This window comes from Berghia stephanieae, chromosome 4 (assembly GCF_034508935.2).
Source record: "Berghia stephanieae isolate SIO BIC M18660-M18661 chromosome 4, UCSD_Bste_1.3, whole genome shotgun sequence".
NCBI lineage: Eukaryota > Metazoa > Mollusca > Gastropoda > Nudibranchia > Aeolidiidae > Berghia > Berghia stephanieae.
This window is the reverse complement of record NC_088363.1, coordinates 21,416,658-21,441,657: the sequence shown is the minus strand read 5'-3', so window position 1 is coordinate 21,441,657 and position 25,000 is coordinate 21,416,658. Positions and strand designations below refer to the sequence as shown.

Genomic DNA, 25,000 nt, shown 5'->3' with positions numbered 1-25,000 from the left:
TTGTAAGCAAATTGATGACTATCACTCAATGGCATAAACTGATTCCTAATTTTAACAAGAACAAGTTTTTCTAAAGATTTCATGACTATTGAAGTCAGTGCAACAGGTCTGAGATCGTTCATAGTTTCAAGTTTTTCTTTTTTTGGAACAGGAATAATTTCCAAATTAAGGGATTGAAACGCATTGGAGGGACCAGTTAAAAATATGTGTATAAATGGGGGAAAGCTGGTGGGCACATTCTTTTAATAGTTTTCCTTTCAATCCATCCGGCCCAGCAGCCTTCCTCTCGTTTAGTTTCGAAAATACGAATCTCGTTTCCTCTTCACTGACCTCAACAGCCATTTCATCTTCCAAAGCCCTGTCTAATTTATGTTTTTCATTTTCAATATCAAATTTGTTTGCTGTGTCGAAACGTGAATAAAATTTATTTAAAGTTTCAATTTCGATATCTTCTGATATAATCGTGGGCTTTGGATTATAGTTCACAGCAGTTTTAAGCCCCCGCCACGTGTCCCGTATATCCCCAGAAGAAAAGCATTTTTCAATTTTATTTTTGTACTTGTCTCTACAACTAGATATTACCCTCTTTATCTCTTTTTGTTTTGTTTTCAGATCTTTTTTGTTTCCACTAGTATAGAGAGTTTTCTTTTGGTTCAATAAAAGTTTTAGATCTTTTGTTATCCAAGGCTTGTTGTTAGGATAATATTTTATTTCTTTTTTTACAAGAGACTAGCTGTTCACAGAATTTTAAATACTCACTCACACAGTCATTCAGCTCATCCACACTATCACATGATTCGATAAAAACATTCCAGTCAGTGCATTCAAAACAACCACGCAAATCTTCACACACACTTCCGTTCCAGATCTGTACACTTTTCTTTACTGGTTTTACACGTTTAAAAACAGGGCGGTAGGTGGGGAGTAGCAAGAGCATGCAGAGGTTCGTCCATCGATCGATGGACGAACCTATTTTTAATATTACACAGGAATAAATCTAATGTTTTTTTGTCCCTTGTCTCGCAGTCCACGTATTGATGAAGTCCCGGGAGAGTAAAATCGTTACATTGGTTAAAATCGCCAGTGACCATCAATACGGCATCGGGTGACTTAATTTGAATGTCCTGTATTTCTTTCCTCAAAATATTTTTCGCTGTGGTGTTGTCTGATGATGGTGGAATGGAGACGTTGATGATGATGACATGAGTATAGATAGTATGCAGATGACGTCACTCGGGCCTTTGTTATTGTTTTTGCCATCCGCGTTTGTGAGTTGTTCTCACTAAACTGTATTAACCAGACTATAAAAGTTCATGGTTACACAGAGTTTGTGTGTTGGTCCGTTATACTTCCGGATGGCAATGTTGTGAACTCCTTGGCCAAGCGCATTCTATCTATATTCCCGGGGTAGGTAATATGGTCGTGACGAAACAGTAATAAATTCAATATAATCGTCACAATACATTTTCTTTATCTGACAGTTATTGGGGTGGCACCATTTGTTGTTAATATATGTGCACACCCCACCCCCAGTTCGTTTATTTACATTAGTCCGATCTCCTCGAAATAGTGAATATTGTTCAATATTAAAACATGATGATGGTATGTGAGGAGATAGCCAAGTCTCTGTTAACGCTATTATGGAGGCTTGACGATAGTCACTATTAAAACGACACAGTGAAAACAGTTCATCAATTTTATTTTTCAGTGATCTTACATTACCTGTCACTACACAGGGTAAAAATGGACGAAAAGGCCGTCTGTTAAATTTTGTTTTTATTCCTCCCTTTCTCCCCTCTTTCTTACTTTAATAAACGATAATCCTTCTATTTATGTTTTTCTGTCTGCGTTTATCAATCCATCTATCTCGAGTTTCTCCCATACCTCCAAGCCTCCTTCTGTCCTTTTCAATACTATTGTTATCCCTTTTGTTACCTACCGTGTAGTCCAAAGACCGAATTAGAAGACAGAAACACGCTAATCAATAAATGAAAATGAATTATGAGAAAGAGCACACCACACCGGTCCATGCTACGACACAACCCTTGTTTGGAAAACAAAGTGTAACAGCGTGGCCATTGATCGTCAGTTTGAATTGACAACCACTAACTTAATGTATCTATTTGTTTTGTGAATTTATTTTTTATGCATATTTGCCTTTTAAAGGAGTGTAAATGGCATGCTCACGACACTATCAGGTCATTTTAGACGTGGTGTCATTTACAAAACACACATGTTGATCTCAACTTACATGTTAATATAATTTGAATTTGTTTGTTATTCTTTACAATGGATATTACCTTCTCCTTTCAATTTGTTAAACGCACGGCGAGTTTACTCTTCTTAATTGATGCTATGAATTAAGGTAAAATAATCACAACATCTGTCATCCGATATATTGTACCACTACTATGTAATCTTTATCGTTTTTAGATTCTGATTGATAGAATTTAGTGAGAAATAATTATTGATATGGTTAGCTCTCACTAATTTATACCAATCAAACTATAGATAGTATGCGCTTGGCTAAGAAGCTCATAACATTGCCATCCGGAAGTATAACGGACGAACACACAAAGTTATGTGTAACCATGAACTTTTATAGTCTGGTTAATACAGTTCAGTGAGAATAACTCACAAACGCGGATGGCAAAATATAACAACAAATGCTTGAGTGACGTCATCTTCGAACTATCTATAGACGCTCAAGGTTACACATAGCTTTGTGAGTTGGTGCATTACAGGGTGTCCATAAAGTCTGAGTACACGGTAATAGTACAAATTCTTCTTTAAAAACTCTATCTTATTTGATTGGGATGTAAATGAATAGTATTTTAACTATACACGACCTCTTCTTTAGTGAAGAAAAGCATCATTCAGCCAAATCTCCACAATCTATAGCATAAATGAATAAATATAAATAGATTGGGAAGTCCGACATGTACCCAGACTTTGTGGACACCCTGTATATCCGACTGACGGATGCTGTAAGTGTTTTACCTAAACCAGTAACATCAATAAGACTATAGATAGTATGCAGATGACGTCACTCAGGCCTTTGTTATTGTTTTTGCCATCCGCGTTTGTGAGTTGTTCTCACTAAACTGTATTAACCAGACTATAAAAGTTCATGGTTACACAGAGTTTGTGTGTTCGTCCGTTATACTTCCGGATGGCAATGTTGTGAACTCCTTGGCCAAGCGCATTCTATCTATATTCAGCAGAATAATAAGGATACTATCAGCTCTGTGTGGTTGTTGTTTTTAGCCAGCCATTTAATGATAATCTTCTCTCCAACTTGCATTAATCAGACTATAAACGTTTACGGCTACACATTGTTTTGTGTGTAGGTACGTTATATCCGGCTGGCGGATGTTATGAGTTTTTAACTAAACGCCCCACATCAACATGTTTGTAATAATAACAGTTGTGTTATGAAATAATTCATAGTTGAAACTCAATGAGTTTGGTTCAATAAAAATTGATATACGACATCTGTTTTAGGGCAATATGTTTTTATGGTTGATGATTTACAAAATATAAGCGATTATCATTAATTATCCAAAACACACACACACACGCACACTCACACATACACACACACATACACACGAGCACGTGAATACACACACATACACACACACGCACACACACATACACACATATATCTTTATATATATGTGTGTATATATATATATATATATATATATATATATATATATATATATATATATAGATATATATATATAATATATATATATATATATATATATATATATATATATATATATATATATTATATACATAAATTGTCACAAACATCTATATCCGTTCCTCATATCACTATCAATCGAACCATATTTATTATTATCAGTGTTATTTGGGGAGACATAGTCATTATCATGATTTACTAGAGCTCGTGTTCTCGTGAGCCTTGATCTGTCGTGTGGCTAAAATTGAAATTTAATTAAATTAAATAACCCTGTGTCCATAATCCATAGGGAATGCACATTAGTATCAACAATTTTTACTCCTTGGTGTTGCTATAAGTGGAATTTCATAATTCACATCGTACACAGTGCTGGATAGCTATTAAAGTTATCGTCAAGATTGTTCTTAAAATTCTTGACAGATTTTGAATTGGTCAATAAACTGTCGTTGTCCTGTAAAACTCGTATTAATTTAAACTTTGGCCGGAAAAAATTGTCTTTCAAAATCGATCGATTTAAAAACTCTTTTCATGAACATGTTTTAAGGGCATATCATCTAATCTACGTATGGCATTGAACGGTTTGAATGAGTGGCATGTCAGTTTATTTCGGCAAAAAAAATAATAATAATAATAATAATAATAATAATAATAATACTTTATTGCATCCCAAAAAGGAAATTTTTTGTACAGACGTGTTATAATTTACACATAAGATAAAAATACAATGGAAATAGGATGTATATATAAAAAAGGAGCAGCTCTATAACCAGAGCTGCGCTTTATAATATGAATAATTTCAACACTGTAAAATAGTTAAAACTGTCAATATAAATTGCAAATTGAAAATATTGCAAAACAAATAAATTAATACTTATATTTTTAAAAAGTAAAAACGAGAAATAATTATATAAAATGATTATTGCTTGTTGTTATAAAGCCTAATACTGGACGGCAGAAAAGATTTTCGGTGTCTCTCTGTTTTCGTTGAAATAGAGAAAGGGCGACCACTTCTTTCTGACATAATAATTGATGGTCTTAGTGGATGATACTGGTCATTTAATATTTTAGTTATTTTATTTATACAAAATTTCTCGTATAAAAGATCTACATCGTCAACATCATTTATATAGCGTTTAATGGATTTTTTAATATTTGAATTTATTTTGTTCCTTTCCACTGCTAAGCAATTGCCTCCCAAAGCTGTTATACAAAATGACAAAACACTTTCGATTACTGCTCTATAAAATAATGTGCAGAGGGTTTTATCTATTCTAAACTGAGAGAGTTTTGATAAAAAATATGTACGTCTGCACATCTTATGCCTAATTATTTTCAAGTGTTCATCCCACTTGAGCCTGTCATCAATCGTTACACCAAGGTATTTGTAGTGAGGAACTCGCTGGACGAATTGGTCCTTTAATTTTAACGGTTCTATCGGTTCCTTCACTCTCCTAAAGTCAATCACTAGCTCCTTTGTCTTGCTTATGTTAAGCTCTAGGTGGTGGGCATCACACCAAGACACAAATCTATTAATTTCGTGCCTATAAGCCACTTCGTTGCCATTTGTTATGAGGCCTTGAAGAGCGGTGTCATCTGCAAACTTTATTAAAGGTACACTCAGGTTTTGACTTCTACAGTCATTCGTGTATATTGTGAATAATACAGGGGACAATACACAACCTTGAGGAGCGCCAGTATTTGTAGTTATACAGGAAGATTTGTTTTGTCCTAATTGAACATATTGTGCTCTCTCCGTAAGAAATTCGAGCACCTAAGCAAATATATACTTGTTTAAATTCAGACTAGTCAATTTTTGAACAACCAACTGAGGTTGCATTGTATTGAACGCTGAAGAAAAATCTGCAAAAAGCAATCTGCAATAGCTCCTAGCGTGATCTAGATGCCTGTAGATGTTGTTTGTAAACAGCAAAATGGCATCCTCTACGCCACGTCCTGGTTTGTAAGCAAATTGATGACTATCACTCAATGGCATAAACTGATTCCTAATTTTAACAAGAACAAGTTTTTCTAAAGATTTCATGACTATTGAAGTCAGTGCAACAGGTCTGAGATCGTTCAAGGTTTCAAGTTTTTCTTTTTTTGGAACAGGAATAATTTTTGAAGTTTTCCAAATTTCAGGGATCGAAACGCATTGGAGGGACCAGTTAAAAATATGTGTATAAATGGGGGAAAGCTGGTGGGCACATTCTTTTAATAGTTTTCCTTTCAATCCATCCGGCCCAGCAGCCTTCCTCTCGTTTAGTTTCGAAAATACGAATCTCGTTTCCTCTTCACTGACCTCAATAGTCATTTCATCTTCCAAAGCCCTGTCTAATTTATGTTTTTCATTTTCAATATCAAATTTGTTTGCTGTGTCGAAACGTGAATAAAATTTATTTAAAGTTTCAATTTCGATATCTTCTGATATAATCGTAGGCTTTGGATTATAGTTAACAGCAGTTTTAAGCCCCCGCCACGTGTCCCGTATATCCCAGAAGAAAAGCATTTTTCAATTTTATTTTTGTACTTATCTCTACAACTAGATATTACCCTCTTTATCTCTTTTTGTTTTCTTTTCAGATCTTTTTTGTTTCCACTAGTATAGAGAGTTTTCTTTTGGTTCAATAAAAGTTTTAGATCTTTTGTTATCCAAGGCTTGTTGTTAGGATAATATTTTATTTCTTTTTTACAAGACACTAGCTGTTCACAGAATTTTAAATACTCACTCACACAGTCATTCAGCTCATCCACACTATCACATGATTCGATAAAAACATTCCAGTCAGTGCATTCAAAACAACCACGCAAATCTTCACACACACACTTCCATTCCAGATCTGTACACTTTTCTTTACTGGTTTTACACGTTTAAAAACAGGGCGGTAGGTGGGGAGTAGCAAGAGCATGCAGTGGTCAGATAAACCTAATGGGGCACGGGGTAAACATTTATAACTATTTTTAATATTACACAGGAATAAATCTAATGTTTTTTTGTCCCTTGTCTCGCAGTCCACGTAATGATGAAGTCCCGGGAGAGTAAAATCGTTACATTGGTTAAAATCGCCAGTGACCATCAATACGGCATCGGTGACTTAATTAGAATGTCCTGTATTTCTTTCCTCAAAATATTTTTCGCTGTGGTGTTGTCTGATGATGGTGGAATGTAGACGTTGATGATGATGACATGAGTATATTCCCGGGGTAGATAATATGGTCGTGACGAAACAGTATACAATATACACCAAGCGTACTCAAAGTGCTTTACGAGAGGTCCTTTCCAACAGTAAAAAGTAGGACGAGATACAACGCCTGTTAGCTGAATATTACAAGTTTTCCGACAGAAACAACATTGTTAACAGCCAGGTGCTCATTTAACAACCGAGTGTGGTGAGAGAAGGTGAATGAAAAGACTTTTTCCAAGGGCTCAACTATACACTCATTAAAACGGGACTCGAACCCCGGACCAGAAGGCGAGTGTCATACCACAAGACCACATAGCGCACCGACGGAACATTGCAGTTGTTGCTATCTCGTCGTAAATACAATGGAGTATTTTCTATTGTTTCAATAGTCTTCAACAGTCGTAACGTACTTCCTTCCTAATGACGCATGGTAACTTAGTAACACTGGCTCTAAACTATCGGACCAATGGCGGACGCCCGTATGAAGTATTTCTCCGGCGAGCATAAAAGCGTTTCCAGAGGGAAAAAAAACATAAATTTGATCATGTTTTGACTTTTACACATTCTGATCACAAGGCAAATGAAAAGTTCGAGCCAGCATTAAGAATAAAAAGTAATGATTTTCTTTGTTTAGAACCAAGATGGCCGCCGTTGCCAGGCGGCGTGACATCAGACTACTGAATCCTATTGAGTCTCCTCGTATACAACTGAAGTGTTCGTAGACTCAGTTGATCTTGGTTTGTTTTTTCTCTCATACCAGGGAACAGTCCTGTTGCATATCATTAGATGTTTTACGCGGTACTGACAGATTTCTTCCTGTCCGGTGACCAGGCACGATTAACAACGCATTCCAGAATTGGTCGAACTAAAGATTTAGATAGTAGTGTGAATATTCAATTAATGGGAGCGATCTATAATCATGTTTTCGTCCAACCTAGTCATCGATCACGTGATTTGTTGCTGTACAGCGATTGGACATTTATCAATCTATCTAAACACGCTGCGTTGTTTATAAAAGTTGTAAACATACCCATGGGTAATGCTGAGCAAAAGGACCTATTGTAACGTTGGACATTTCTCAAACTGTGAACACTTTTCACTATGTGGGTCATTTTGAGCACACTTGCATTGTGACCAATGACCTCGAGCATATGGAAATGTAATATAGATCATACCCATTGTCGAGATAGTTTCATGGTCTACAAATCAATCCAGCACGTTATTTAAGCTTGGTTGACTTGTACCTGAATGTGTCTTTCGAAATGTTGATGATCTTAACGACAATGAATGCCAACTTCTGTTTTTGTCCTATCACATTATTCCATTCATTGTTTACATATTTATTCATAATAACGGTAATAATTATATGACTATTGTTATTATTATTATTATTATTATTATTATTATTATTATTATTATTATTATTATTATTATTATTATTATTATTATTATTATTATATTATTATTATTATTATTATTATAGCAAGTCTGATCAATACTAACATTACACCCAGCACCGATCTGATAAGCCCACTTTGAATAATATTATCATACCATGCAGTGTATTTAGCAGTTAGAAGTTACGGCTAAAATAAAGTGTAACTATTGCATAATTCTATACCATGGATTAATACGCACATGACATTTCCTAAATGCCACCGTGTCTGTCGCTTCTGCCATTTATATAATCATATGTGCATTATGCGCGGTTTTATCGACATATTATAACTTCAAACAATATTCATTGCAACAAAACAAAAGGAATAAAACATCAAAGCCAAATTCAAATGGTAGGGGAACACCAGATTGATTGCTAATAAATAACTGCTTTTTGTTATTTTGAAAAAGACAAAGATCCATTTGATTTGGTGATTGATAAGTACGGAGCAGCGTCAATACTGTTGAAGCATAATACTGGATGTCGGATGTGATAACCCGTTAACCAGTTAACAGTTGTACCTTGGAAGATACTCGTGTATAAAATTTTGGCGAGAAAACTCGTCCTCCAAATAATGATCTTTTTAAATGACAACCATCTTGGCAAAAACTCTAAACTGGGACTTCGCGCAATCCCAGGTTTGACATGTTTGCCAAGATGAGGATGTTTTAAATCTATGGATATTTGAAGGACGTGTTTTCTGATTAAACTTTTAAATACGTGACTTTCCAGAATACGGCAGTTAACTTTTTAAATCCAATAATTTGTCAATGAATAGCGGATTTTAAAGTGTTGAATGATTGAGTTCAATCTTGTGTTATATCAACTTATTAATAAGAAAGAGAACTGCATTCGTGAACTACTTGAAAGAGACCATGGAAGTTAATTTCAACCAATAGAGAAATATTTAACAGCACCTCAACAGCAGTCTTCCATCTTCGTCTGTCCTTGGCACAGACCTTTGCCTCACTCCAGGTGGAGACACCTACATCTTGGTGAAGGCTTCTCCACAATGTCTCTTTTGGACGGCCCTGCGGGTTCACTAACGAATTTCAAAATATGAAAAAAAACGGACGTTTTGAGTTCAGTCTTGTGTTTTAGTTACTTATTAATAGGAGAGTGAACATTCTTGTATTACTTGATCAAGACCATGGAAGTTAACTTACACCTAACAGGTGTCTCCGCAATGTTGAAACATTAAGGGGTAAGTTCGTTTTGCTTTTTGATAGCACATAACCTGCCTTTAAAAAGAATCTCAAGACACATCTTTACTGTATTTGCTATTATTGACACTATGAATCCTTGATTTGGCTATGAATTCATAGCATTTTGTTTTCACTCAAAATTGATAATTTATATTGTAAAGTGCACAGAGCTTGTGTTTTACATAAGAATGAGCGCTATATAAATGTGTATTATTATTATTATTATTATTATTATTATTATTATTATTATTATTATTATTATTATTATTATTATTATTATTATTATTATTATTATTATTATTATAAACATGACAGCCACAATTTATTGATGTCAGGGTTTTTTTTTTTTAAAGAATTGGAGTTACCTATAATTTATTTCTACTTATGACCTCCCTCGTAGACTTCTCTTTCATTAATCTAATAAAATCAGTCGATATCTAAACACTTGATCAATCAATTAGTCAGTCACCTTATCTTATTTTTCAATCTACAAAGAAATAATCTGAAGTTATATAAATATTGAAAATCTTCTTTGTGCGGCTATGTGGTCTAGTGGTATGCCACTCGCTTTCGGATCGGAAGGTCCTGGGTTCGAGCCTTGCGCTCGGCGCATAGTTGAGTCATTGGAAAAGGCTCTTTACTCACATTCTCTCACCGTACTCAGGTGTAAAATGAGTACCTGGCCGTTAACAGCGTTGTCTTTGTCCGAAAAATTGCAATATCGTCTAACAGGCGTCATGTCCCTCCCTACATGTTAAATGTTGCTGTTGACCAGGGACCTCTTGTAAAGCGCTTTGAGCACATTTAATGGATATTGCGCTATATGAAGCTCAATTTGTACTTTGTAATTATAATAAATCAATTTCAAAAGCTATCGATCACTCAATCTATGATTTTTGTATATTAATCTACCAATGCTCAATGAGCATGGTAAAAACACGGAAAGGCTTAATACAATGGTCCATCTTTGTAAACCACCGACTCAAATCTGTTTTATTTCGCTGTGGTTTAAATGTTAAAATTAACCAGTATGTTTTTTACCAATCAAAACATGGAATTTGTGACACACCTTCACACGCGTTCGGACAAATATAGTTTTTACTAAGACACATACCATCGATACTAAAACCTGTATAGTTTGCTATGTTTACTAATCACTGTCATTGTTTACATAATGACGACTGTCCGAGAGGCGTGGTTATCAAAGTGTCTTTTGAGTTCATGGCCTAAAATATGAAAACTGAGTTAAGTTTTGATGTTAAACTATAATGGAAAATGAGTAGAATTTCTTAAACTGATAAATACTATGTGAAGCTATGTGGTCTCGTGGTATGACACTCGCCTTTGGATAGGTCCCGGGTTCGAGTTCCTATCTGAATGGCACATAGTTGAGACCTTGGAAAAGTGTATTTCCTTTCCATTTTCTCACATGGCCGTTAACAGTGTGGTCTCCGTCCGACAAAAATGTAAAGCGCTTTGAGCACGTTTAGTGGATATTTGCGCTATATGCAAGCTCAAGTTAAATACCAACATTTCAAATTTCTTGTCATTATTTGGCAGCGTTGCTCAGCGTCTTTGCTTTGTACCCGACAGGAACCGAGTTCGAATACCCGCTACGTTGTGTGGCCTTGAGCAAGTTACCTCTACCTAGATCAGTTTTCGCGCTGCACTGCGGGTGACAACTGGGTTATACCAGCCTTTCATTGGAATAGACCCAAGAGATAGATTTCACATGTGGAGTGAAGAAAGGGAATTTTACTTTATTTTTATTTTTATTTTTTAATTTTTATATTAATTCTAAAATCCCTTTTGGCTCTGTTTACCTCACTATACAACCGTTTCCAGGCAACGAGTTACATTTATTCATATTATTATTTTTAAAATTTTTGTTTAGTATCCGCCTTGACACGCTTGTGTTTTCATTCCAACCTGTCTGTATAACAACGATTCCCATGGGAATGGCGAAGTCGTTAAGGATTTCGACACAGAGAAAGATTACCGGCACGAGGATCGATTTTAAGAATATTACAGTGACACCATCTCCCAGATCTTCAAACCCTTTTCTTCTGTTTTATTTTTTTAAATCTGAACATAATGGGCCGTAATGAATGTGTTAGAAATTAAGTGGCAAGGGCCTTCAAAGCATACAAGACTCAATCTTGAAGATCCTTGTGAATGAAATCAAAAATGAGTTGTTGTTAACCAGTTAACTGCGGTACCCTGGAAAGACACGTATTTGAATATTTGGCCAGCAAAGTCGTCCATCATATCATATCATATCATTTCATATCATATCATATCATATCATATCATATCATATCATATATCATATCATATCATTTCATATCATATCATATCATATCACATCATATCATTTCATATCATATCATATCATATCATAATCATATCATATCATATCACACCATATCATATCATATCATATCATATCATATCATATCATATCATATCATATCATATCATATCATATCATATCATATCATATCATATCACATCACATCACATCACATCATATCATATCATATCATATTATATCATATTATATCATATCATATCATATCATATCATATCATATCATATCGATCGATTTAAATGATCCTCATCTTGGCCTCTTTTTTCTTATATTTTTCTTTCTTGCTTTGTCTGGCACCTCTCATACATACTTGTTCAGATCCTCATCTCGGCAAAAACTTTCAAACCTGAGACCTCGGGATGTCTTTCCAGGGTACGGCAGTTAGCTGGGTTAATCTAACAAATCGTACGATGTTTTCCGTCAAGCTTTGCTTAGATAAAGTTGTTTGTCACCGACTTGCACTTCATCACATTTGGGTCGTTAACCAACAAGAAGAAAGGTCAGTCTAGGAACATAATTTGATAAACTGAACGCAAAATTTGAAATAGTATTATTCAATTACTCTAAAGTTACATTTCTCTTCAGTTAGTCTTTGAGAATTTGGTTTCTGGGTTGCTTTATTGATCGTTTTTTTTTTCTCTAAATGGACGTTTATTATGTGTGGGAAAAACCATTACCCCTTAAATATCTTTTAAATATCCCTTTCTATTTTCTATGCAAATAATTTGCGAACAGCATTTGTCACATTCTTCACATTCATCACATCCAAAAAAAATTATATATATGTTTTAAACGAAGGACAAAAATAGTATCAGGAAAATATAACATATTTGGTATTGGTTACAATCTAGTTGATTAAGGGCATGCATTAAATTGTTTTAAAGTGCTTTTCATTTTATTGTCGATGAAAAAATATCTCTTCACAGCTTTTACAAAGTTACATACATTTTAAAACAATGTTTGTGTTTAATCTATTCGCGTCAATCGGATTATATTTTATATGTTCAATACCATTAATGAAATTCATTTTTAAAAAATTAAAATTGTAGTTTATTGTCTAGATGGATTAGTACAAGTGTGTCATTTTGCGTTAATTATTTTTATATTTAGCTACTGCCTGACATACTCAGCATTTTTGAAAATGTGTTGGCTTTTATCTAAATTTTCAAAACAATAATTGAATACACACACACACACACACACACACACACATATATATATATATATATATATATATATATATATATATATATATATATATATATATATAAAATATTGCCAAAATGGCACAAGTACTCGTTTGAATCACTATCAGAAATTTGGCATCAGTCTAATTCGATGAAGCCTTTTAAGGGTAAAGGGCACTCACTTGATTTGGTATTTATAATAAACGCAATAGGGCTTTAAAATGTCAAGCACCGACTGCTCCGTTGTACTCTGAAATAACACGTATTAAAAATTTGGCCAAAAAACTCGTCTTTCAAGTATCGATCGATTAAAATACTCCCCGTCTTGATTAAAAATCTCTCAAACCTAGGACTATATGCGAAGTCCCAGGTTTGAGAATGTTTAGCAAGATGAGGGTTATTTTAATCGATCGATATTTGAACAACCTGTTTCCTGGCTAAAATTGTAAATACGTGTTTTTCCATAGTGCGATAGAGCTGTGTTGAGTCAATTCGTGATGTGATGATGGTGGGTGAAGAATTAATAATAACATTGGGTACGAGGTTGTAGCGAGAATATGTGACTCATCTCCTTTCAACGGCATTATGTCTGAGTTATTTTGATACGGAAAGTCCTTCCGAGCCATGAGGCCATGGAGCCGGAGTTTAACACGTTTTCTATAGCGTGAAACGGACAATAGCAATTGCTTGCTACCCTTTAGATAGGACGCTAGTCTATCGCAAAGTACTTTCAGCCATATCTAAGAGATCCAGCTACCCAATCACTGCTGGATGGAGACGGGGGGGGGGGGGGGAGAGAGATCGGTATTGATCCCTTTGCATGAGATACGGATCATGGAATTTATTTTTGTAGGGTCGAAGTATATGTCAGTTTCTTAACATAATGTGTCGAATTGATCAAATAAATATATTAAATGCAGATTATTACTTTGTGAATAAAATTTAGCTCCTTCATAAGATGTATTGAAACGACGTGTTCTTATTTACAGGTCTGATAACCTAAATCATGATGGGCTCATCGTTATAGTTGAAATACTCTCAAATCGACGCAAAATATTGTCCATTACAACAATATTAAAACAAGCCCATAATTGCGCTCGGCTATCAGACCTGCTAATATTCGCACCTAGCTTGAATTCTTTATACCATCAACTCTTTTTAGCACGGCTCTAGTGTAATTCAGTATGGGATTTATATCATAATATTAATAAGTTTACAGTAAGGACGACTGAAAAAGAAACTCGTACATCGTTTTCTCTATAAATCAATATCCACCCAGCGACAGATGGTAACATTGATTGTAGGTAGAAAATTACTATTCATTTATTTATTGCTATCTATTCGGTTACCAAAATAACATTAAAATTGATACATCTAACGAATAAAACGATAAATATCCTATCAACATTAAAAGCAAGTCTTGTCTCGTTTGCATTTGCACAGCCGTGTGTGTATACTAATATACCTAGACTACATTTGACTTTGCGAGCGTGTGAGCGTATAAAATGCATAGTACTTATGCTTACGTATTCTCTGCTATTCACAACTCTATTATACGAGTCATTCAGTTTGACGAAAAATGACTATGCATAGATGAATTTCACCCCTTATTTTTATTGTTTTGAATGTTTTGTAAGACAATTCCGTATGGAATAATAAATAATATACACATATTGTTATTGTCACAGTAAAGGTTGTTCACAATTATCTTATTAAATTTTATTTTATTAAGAACTGAATTCATCTCACTCCAGTTATATTTCGGTAGGCTTAGATAAACTTTACCTTCTAATATTAGATCGTCTTTCCTTTTATAGCCTTCCCTCGAATTAATTTCTAATTAGTGAATACTTTTCGTTCTACATTCTGTCACGTAGCCACTTATTATAAAAGCTGATAGGTCTAACATTCGTCACTCACTTTCTCTCCACAATCTATGCCGGACGGCCAGTCGCTCTATTCCTATATATATACTGGAAGATTTTTATCTTTTGGGACTTTGTAGATATTATATCCACACCATTAAGACGCCGGAGCTTTTAACTTTGATTGTATAATCTTCAAGGATCAAACCGAGCCCGCTGTCAAAGGACTACACAATAACCTCTTACCAATTGCCTGGAAGTGGAATTTTACGAGTCCGATCCTGTTATCAGAGGAATAGATCATCCAAGCCCATCAACTGCCTGGAAACGTAAACTTACGAACCTGACATATTATCATAAGTTACGTAAAATATTCATATCTCTATTTGTAACTGCCACGATCACTGTTTATCTCTTTTAATTAAATTTCATCATTATTTTTATTTCATTGTAAACAAATCGTTAATTGTTTTTCATTTATAGTAACTAGTAAATTCTGGGGCCTCATTCTACATATATCTTTATGCATAGTCGAGTAGCTCTTTACTCACTTGAGACCATGACATTTTGGAGGGGACACATATAAAGAATTGAATTTATTTAGTTACATATATCTATTTCATCTAACTTTAAAGTTTAAATTGTAAAACTCTTAATTGCCCCACTTGATCATATTTTAATTGAACTCCCTATTTACAGGATTAATTTTTTTTCTTTTTCATTTCTTCATTTAAATGGAATAGCAATTTATCCATTCATTCTTTCATTCAAATTGAATAGCATTTTATTGATTCATTCCTTCATTCATTTATTCATTTATAAATTATTCATTCATTCATTGTTCTTTCATTTATTTATTCATTCATTCATTCATTCATCCATTCATTCGTTTATTCACTCATTTATCCAATCATTCATACATTAATTCCTCCCTTCATTCTTTCATTCATACATTATCCATTCATTCATTCATCTATTCACTCAGTTTTTCATTCATTCATTCATTCCTTGTCCACTTTGTTATTATATCACTCATTTCATTTTGTTGTTTGCCTCATTCATGAATTGTTTTCAATATGTTTACATTCCATAACGATTCATTCACCTATCATCCAATCACTCAGTGTTGTGAACACATTTTGTAACTATTGTAAATCTTACGATATTTTATTGTTTTGTATTTCAGACATCACTGTTAAACACTCTTCAATGCCTAATTACAATTGTTGAACAACCATTGAACAAGAGAGAGGTCCCAGCCACGAACTGAGTTGGTAAATATATCCTTCATTATTCTCTTTTACATGAGTTGGGCATCACATAGTAACTATAGACATCGTGATTTGTTTTGCATAGTGATTTGTTTTAAATACATTTTTGGCATACTACTGTTACCGAAAACCACTTATATATTATGTTCTGAAAAGTGAGTCTTTAAAAACTAAATAATAATAAAAGGAGTCTACTAGCCGTCGTGTTATATTTAGTGATAGATAACTTGGGATTATTTTGGCATCCTATTATTGTTATCACACTCTAGTATATTAGCGTCATTGCGAATAATTGTACACAAACTAACGACGAGTCACACACATTGGTGATACATTTTTCGTAGTAACATAGTTTAGAGTACACGCGATTGACACATTGTTATTGACACAAGTCATAATAACTACGCATTGTATTGACACATTGCTTTATAAGATATAACGATAAAAGGCATCAAATTCAACATACATAATAAGTTGAAATAAGAGAGAGAGATTTCTAAAAATAGAACAGTTCATTCCAGTAAGTGTAAATAAATAAAACAGTCAGTAACAGTATCCTGTCAATATAATATATATAAAACATCGTAACTAATTTATTGCAAAAATGGAAGCATATAAAAGATACTTAAGTCTCGCAAAGGACTTAGAAATACCCCAGGAAAGGATATTTTCATGGTGCGAAGAGAAAATAAAAGAAGAAAAAGAAGAAAGAATTCGTAGAGAAGAAAATGAAGAAAGAATTCGTAGAGAAGAAAATGAAGAAAGACTTCGTAGAGAAGAAAAAGAACATGAAGAAAGAATACGTAGAGAAGAACGAGAAGAAAGAGTCCAAGAAAGGGAACTAAAAAGACAAATAGCTTTAGCAGAAGAAGAAACCAAAAGGACCCAAATGATGCTGGAAATTGAAAAAACAAAAACCGGTCATGAAAGAAAACATAATAATAGTGATGAATTTTTCGTGAAACTTCCACGCATGCCAACATACGATGAACGCTCAGACTGTCTAGAATCCTTCTTACACCGATTCGAAGTTCAGGCTAAAGGTTATCGTTGGCCAGAAAGCAAATGGGCCACAGCCTTGATTAACTGCTTATCTGGAGAACCGCTAAAAGTTTTCTATACCTTAACAACTGAAGATGCAGATGACTATGGTAAAATTAAAGACGCTCTACTAAAAAGATTTAGATTAACGGAAGATGGTTACTAGGAAAGGTTCCACACTGCAAAACCGGAAAGTGGAGAAGACTTTAATACATTCGTGAACCGAATTACTCAATTTCTAAATCGGTGGCTTGAGTTGGCAAACGTAAAACAAGACGACTTTGCAGGCCTTTACTATCTCACGCTGAAGAATCGAATCTATCAAGCTTGCAACCCAGATTTAGTCGCATTCTTTAAAGAGAGAAAGCCAGAAAACTTGGACAAATTAAAAATCTACGCAGAAAACTTTAACAGCGCTCATCCATTGACACCCCTTAGCAGAACATTGAAGGAACCATACTACGCTGCTGCTGCTCAGAGTCCAGGTACACCTAAAGTTCAGTACTCAAATAGAACGAGCCGATCAATCACTCGGAACACGCAAGTGAAACAGGATGACCATAGTAACAAACCATGGAACAAACAGTTCAATAGAGACCATAGCCGACCCTATCAAAACAAAACAAGAAATAGCACTGACAATAATACTGAGTATAAGAAAACCAACAAACCTATAATTAAATGTCAATATTGTGGAATGAAAGGCCACACAGCAGACAAATGTTACAAAATCGTGGGATATCCAAAAGAAACTGCAAATGCATCACTCCAAACAAGTGTAAACAATCAGACACGAGTAATGTCAGGAGAAAATATAAATGTGTATTGCGTGAAAGGTATGTCACTTTTAACACAAACTCACAAATCAGGATCGCTATTTTTTTGTGAAGGCAAAGCTAATGGAACTGATTGCAAAATATTGAGAGACACAGGATGCAGTACAGTAGGAATAAAAGCATCTTTGATCAATGACGAAGACAAAACTGGAAAAACGGTACAATGCATCACATTCAGTGGCACAGTCGAAACCTTTGAAACAGCTAACGTGTACATAGAAACCCCATACTATACAGGAATAGTGGAATGCTGTATACTTCCCAACCCCGTCGCTGATGTTATTGTTGGCAATATAAAAGGTCTTAAAGACAACCCAACAGATGTAAAAGAATGGTCATTAACCCAAGAAACAGCTTGTCTAGCAGAAACAAGAAAGATGACTAAGACAACAGAGAAGCCAATGACTATTTCTCTAGAACCACAACAATTTGACAGGAACAGGTTCATTGAAGAACAGAAAAAGGACCCGACTTTAACTTCATATTTCAATATCGCAAACAAAGGGACGAAATCAAAAGTTGAATACATCATTGAAAAAGATATTCTGTTCAGGTTACATAGGAAAAGAAATAAAATAGCTAAACAACTGGTCACGCCAAGTATTTACAGAAACAAAATCCTTGGAATAGCGCACGATTCAATAACTTCTGGACATCTTGGGAGCTCTTCCACATTGAAGAGAATATCCGAGAATTTCACATGGCCTGGAATTACTAAAGACGTCCGAGAATATGTGAAATCGTGTGACACATGCCAAAGAAGAGTCGCAAAAGGCAGAATACCGAGATTGCCATTAGAGACAACCCCAGTTATTGAAAAAGTTTTTCAAAAAGTTGCAATTGACATTATAGGCCCTTTAACAAAATCAGATAGAAACCATACACACATACTAACACTAGTCGATTACGCAACCAGGTGGCCAGAAGCGATAGCATTGAAATCAACTACATCGGATCACATAGCTGAAGCATTGATGACAATTTTTACTAGAATAGGCAAACCAAATGAGATACTGTCGGACAAAGGACCCCAATTTACATCACATATGATGCATGAAACCATGAAACTCATGGGAATCCAACACTCATTCACAACTCCCTACCACCCCCAAGCAAATGGTCTTTGTGAAAGATTTAATGGCACTCTAAAGAATATGTTAAGAAAAGTGTCAGCAGAAAAACCAGATGATTGGGACAGATACTTACCAGCAATCCTATTTGCATATAGAGAAATACCCCAAGAATCTACAGGCTACTCCCCATTTGAGTTGATGTATGGACGATCACCTCGCGGCCCGATCAATATAGTAGCCGACATTTGTAAAGGGAATGAGGAGGACAATAACGAAATTATGTTTGCTTACGAATATGTAAGAAACCTGAAAGACAGAATAGAGGATACATGTAAGCTAGCACAGGAATCCGTCACTAAAAAAGCAGAGAAATACAAGGAATACTCCGATCGAAAAAGCAAGTCAAGAAAATTTGAGATTGGTGACAAAGTACTAATACTCTTACCCGATGACTCGAGTAAACTTTTAGCTACATGGAAAGGACCATTCAATGTATTAGCAGTACGATCTGGTGTTAATTACGAGATTCAAATTAACAACACAACAAAGACATTCCATGCAAACATGCTAAAAAAATATTTCGATAGAGACAGATTATCACAACCAATATTTAACCATGTTGAAGCTGCAAATGTAGGATTAATCATCGAAACTCACAGCGATGATGTCGAACTACAACACACCCCACAACACGATAACTCTAAAAATAGTACAATTAATGACGTCACAATCAATCCTCAACTAAACGAATGTCAGAAACGAGAAATCAGGTCATTATTAGAAAAGTACCAGTCAGTCTTTACAGACGCACCCGGACATACAACATTAGTGGAACACGACATAAAGTTAACCACATCTAACCCTGTCAACGTGAAAAACTATCCTATTCCATTTCACGCACGAGAACAAGTTGAAAAGGAAGTTAAGGATATGCTAGATACAGGAATAGTTAGATATTCTTCAAGCCCATACTCATCACCAATAGTAGTAGTGAAAAAGAAAGACGGATCGATAAGGCTATGGATCGACTTTCGCAAATTAAATGAAGCAACAGTGTTTGATGCAGAACCAATACCAAATCAAGAGAATTTATTTGCTGCCTTATCTCAAGCAAAATACATGACAAAATGTGATCTTTCTAGAGGTTACTGGCAGATTCCACTGAAAGAATCATGTAAGAAATACACAGCATTTCAATCACCATTAGGATTGTTAGAATTTAACTATATGCCATTTGGATTATCGACAACCGCATCGACATTCCAAAGAATGATGCGTATGTTATTAAAAGACATCCCGTCTACACTCTCATACTTCGACGACGCATGTATTTTCTCAAACTCATGGACTGATCACATGACAACCTTAGAATTAGTGCTTGAAGCATTAAAACGTAATTCTTTAACAACAAAACCGTCAAAAACAAGCATTGCATTTTACAAAATTGATTTTCTCGGTCATACCGTTGGTCATGGGACACAGACACCCGAGACAGAAAAACAAACAAAAATCGCACAATTGCAACCACCTAAGACAAAAAAAGAAGTACGCAAAGTACTTGGGCTCCTAAATTTTTACAGGAAATACATTTACAACTTCGCGCACATCGCGACACCGCTAACAAATCTGACAAAGAATGGGTCACCGAACAAAATTGTTTGGACAGAAGCGTGTCAGAATAGCTTTAACCAATTAAAGGCATTACTCTGTTCAGAACCAATTCTTAAATTACCCGACATGTCAAAAGAATTTGTTGTAAGAACTGACGCGTCTGATAAGGGCATCGCAGGTGTACTATTACAGGAGCATGAGGGAACTCTAATGCCTTTCTTATATGCAAGCAGAAAATTATTGGACAGAGAATCACGATACTCTGTAATAGAGCGTGAAGGACTGGCCATCGTCTTTGCTTTAAAGACATTCAGCAGATATCTACTGCTAAAAGAGTTTGTGGTCGAAACGGACCATAAACCACTCACGTACATAAGAAATAACAAAATGAATAATAGTAGAGTACTAAGGTGGAGTCTATTTTTGCAAAATTACACTTTCAGTATCTCTCACATACCAGGCTGTGAAAATATTCACGCCGACCTACTTTCTCGATTAGTGTAATGACGTGAGAAGGGTATAACTTAACCTCTCATGCATACTGTTAGTTACCTTGAAAATTATGCCAAATCAGAACGCACAATTTCGATAATTTTATTTGTAAACATGATGACCCAACTTAATGTAACATTGAGTATTGTTTGGATATATATACCATATCCATTCATGATTTGGGAAATCTTCTCTTTACTATTATTGTTATGAATTTTCACTCATTTATGATTAATAATTGAAATGTCAATATTCCATTTACATTTTCATTCATTTCATTCAGTAAATTACCTTCATATCATCGACTTATATCATGCTTCATTGCCATCACTATTGTTTATCACAATGATTTGTAATCACATTGCCATCATATTGTTTATCACAATGATTTGTAATCACAATCTTTCATTGTTATTGTCACCCATTCATATACCTACGTTAATATAAACATTTCCATGTCTAGTTAATAAATAATTTAATTGTAGCACAAATCATAACAATGGATTAATGCTAGAGTATCATGATAGTAAATTTACTTCCGTTTGTAAAATCTATCTTTCCCATAATGGTTAAAGAGTATATTTTAAACGTGGGTGGGGGGTGTCACAGTAAAGGTTGTTCACAATTATCTTATTAAATTTTATTTTATTAAGAACTGAATTCATCTCACTCCAGTTATATTTCGGTAGGCTTAGATAAACTTTACCTTCTAATATTAGATCGTCTTTCCTTTTATAGCCTTCCCTCGAATTAATTTCTAATTAGTGAATACTTTTCGTTCTACATTCTGTCACGTAGCCACTTATTATAAAAGCTGATAGGTCTAACATTCGTCACTCACTTTCTCCCACAATCTATGCCGGACGGCCAGTCGCTCTATTCCTATATATATACTGGAAGATTTTTATCTTTTGGGACTTTGTAGATATTATATCCACACCATTAAGACGCCGGAGCTTTTAACTTTGATTGTATAATCTTCAAGGATCAAACCCGAGCCCGCTGTCAAAGGACTACACAATAACCTCTTACCAATTGCCTGGAAGTGGAATTTTACGAGTCCGATCCTGTTATCAGAGGAATAGATCATCCAAGCCCATCAACTGCCTGGAAACGTAAACTTACGAACCTGACATATTATCATAAGTTACGTAAAATATTCATATCTCTATTTGTAACTGCCACGATCACTGTTTATCTCTTTTAATTAAATTTCATCATTATTTTTATTTCATTGTAAACAAATCGTTAATTGTTTTTCATTTATAGTAACTAGTAAATTTCTTGGGCCTCATTCTACATATATCTTTATGCATAGTCGAGTAGCTCTTTACTCACTTGAGACCATGACAGTTATCACCCGCATTGTTCGACTTTTTACATTCACGGTGTTGAAATTCCATCTCATTGTTTACAATTTTATAGAGCTAATCATTTTTTTTCATTCTTCTTTTTGGGGGGCGAAGTGGCCGAGTGGTTAATGTATTGCACTGTGACCCGGAAGGATCCGGGTTCGAGTCCCGCTTCATGAACTTTCGTTTTTTTCCTTGAGCAAGATTATTAACCCCCAATTTGCTCACTTGGACAACATGGGTGATTCCTGTTGACATCAGATATCTTGTTTGATGAGTTATCTATATTCCTTCGTGGAATGCCTAGGCGACGATTTCTTATGATGTCGTGGCGATATATATATATATATATATATATATATATATATATATATATATATATATGTGTGTGTGTGTGTGTGTGTGTGTATGTATGTGTGTGTAAAATCTAGTAAAATAGGTGACTGGAATGTATGGTTAATTAAACACTCTTGCCAATCATGTCGCACTGACATTTTGGATATGTCAAGGTGAATTCAAAGACACACGTAAGAAGAAAAAAAAACAATAAAAGGAAATATATTTCTTAAGGGCATATTGTCAAAGTGTCTAAATGTGGTTTAGATCTCTAGGTCCTGTTGGTTTTGTTAATCAATGACCTTTTAGAGGCAATCGTTTTGAAATCAACATCCAAAACTTTACAGTACAAACTCTGACACGCCGCCTCAAAAGGTTGTAATTTCGAGACCCTTTACATACCGTCAACAGGGGTTACTTACCCTCCCCAAAAAATGATTTCTCTTTTAAAGTTAAAGAAGCTGGTGCGTATTATATCTATTGGGTTATTTAAAAGATAAAAGCTACATGTAATTTAACTTAAAATAAGCAATTTTGTTTTCAGAAAGTGGCATAAGTTACCCCGGGGGGCCAAGTTACACCAGTTGACAGTAGCAAAAGATTGAATATAGTCCTAGATCGGAAATCTGGGCTGTTTACATTTTTATTGAGAGTAATGGAAAAAAGCTATTTTTTTATAAATGGCAAAACTAAACTTTCACACTTATAATAAGTTCTTTTAAACCCTCTCCTTACCGCCTACAACAAAATCGTCACATTTGTTACGACACAATAATAATATACGTTTTTCTTATTCAGATTTGTTTTGTACATCACAAACGTTGAATAATGATCTTTGTTTAATGAATAAGAACATAAAGTTGTTTTGTAGAGAGATTGTTTGAGTTTAAAAAATAAATTTTTCTGCTGGGTAAGCCGGCCATGTTGGGAAAATCCTGAAAATGATCGGTAAGGAAAGAGTTTTACAAAATTAATTAAATCCATTATTTTGGCACCTGGTTCATCCAAACACTAGTGTGGGGCGATGGGCCATAGTTGTGAAAAAGTACTACCATCAATTTACATTACATTGTGGTTTAATGATAATATGATACTCGGCAATGAGCCTGTAGGACCCGGGTTTAAGTCAGGCCATGGGCGGCTCAAGGGTGCGGTCCTCACAGGCGTCATGCATTGTCCTACATATTCAGTATCGCTGTTGGCTTTTAGCCCTTTGTAAAACGCTTTGAGGACATTGGTGAGTGGCTATTATGTCATATCCAATCTAAATTTGTTATTTTCATAGACATATGAGTAGGTGACTTTCAAAACGCACTAAGTACCATTTTCATCATTCAAAGAAAAACACCATTTTGTGTCATTTATTTAGTGACTTAAAGAGAAAGATACTTGTCTTGTGTGGCTTATAAAACAATACCCTGAGTGTTTTGAAACTCCAATTTTTTTTCTGATGATTCTATAGAGTCGAAAAGATAGCTTGAGATTGTTAGCTCAATTGCTATCAGGATGTGACTTATGACGTTTTGACAGTCAACGAATATACATGCGGTTCTGTCGTAACATACTTTTAGAAGTTAATAGGAATATTATGGTCATAGGCCAAGAGACTGTAGTGCGCATTATACGTGTTGTGCAACGCTTGGACAAAAAGTTGGCGCATGTAATGTATGAAACGAAAATATGATTCTGGGTAACTGAAATGAATAAAGCAGTGCTTAAGGCAGGTGAAGACAAAAATGTTAACTGGAAATGTTCTGTATGAATGTGCATCTTCATTTTTTTAAAATATTGATCAATATACACTAAAAATTTGGGTCCCGATAGCTCAGTTGGTAGAGCACTCGCTTCACAATCAAAGGGACTGAAATCGATCCCGGGTGCAGTAGAGGTATTTTTTTTCTGACCACCCCCTCACCTGTTCACCCAGCTGTTATTGGGTAACTGGATCCGTTAGATCTGGCGGAAAGTTCTTTGCAATAGACTAGCGTCCTATCCAGAGAATAGCAAGCAATTGCTATTGTCCGTTTT

General features: G+C 34.8%; 1 protein-coding gene across 2 annotated transcripts in view; it reads left to right on the top strand.

Annotated features, from left to right (window-relative positions):
• Positions 1-25,000, top strand: part of LOC144970221 (anoctamin-7-like) — a 140,529-nt gene that overhangs the window by 7,773 nt on the left and 107,756 nt on the right. The window contains exon 1 of one of the 2 annotated variants that reach the window (XM_078909636.1): positions 8,456-9,536. The exons of the other annotated variant lie outside the window; for it this stretch is intronic. The gene's annotated coding sequence lies outside the window, so the exon portion shown is untranslated. Of the gene's footprint in view, positions 1-8,455; positions 9,537-25,000 lie in introns of those variants that run through there. 2 annotated transcript variants of the gene reach the window in all.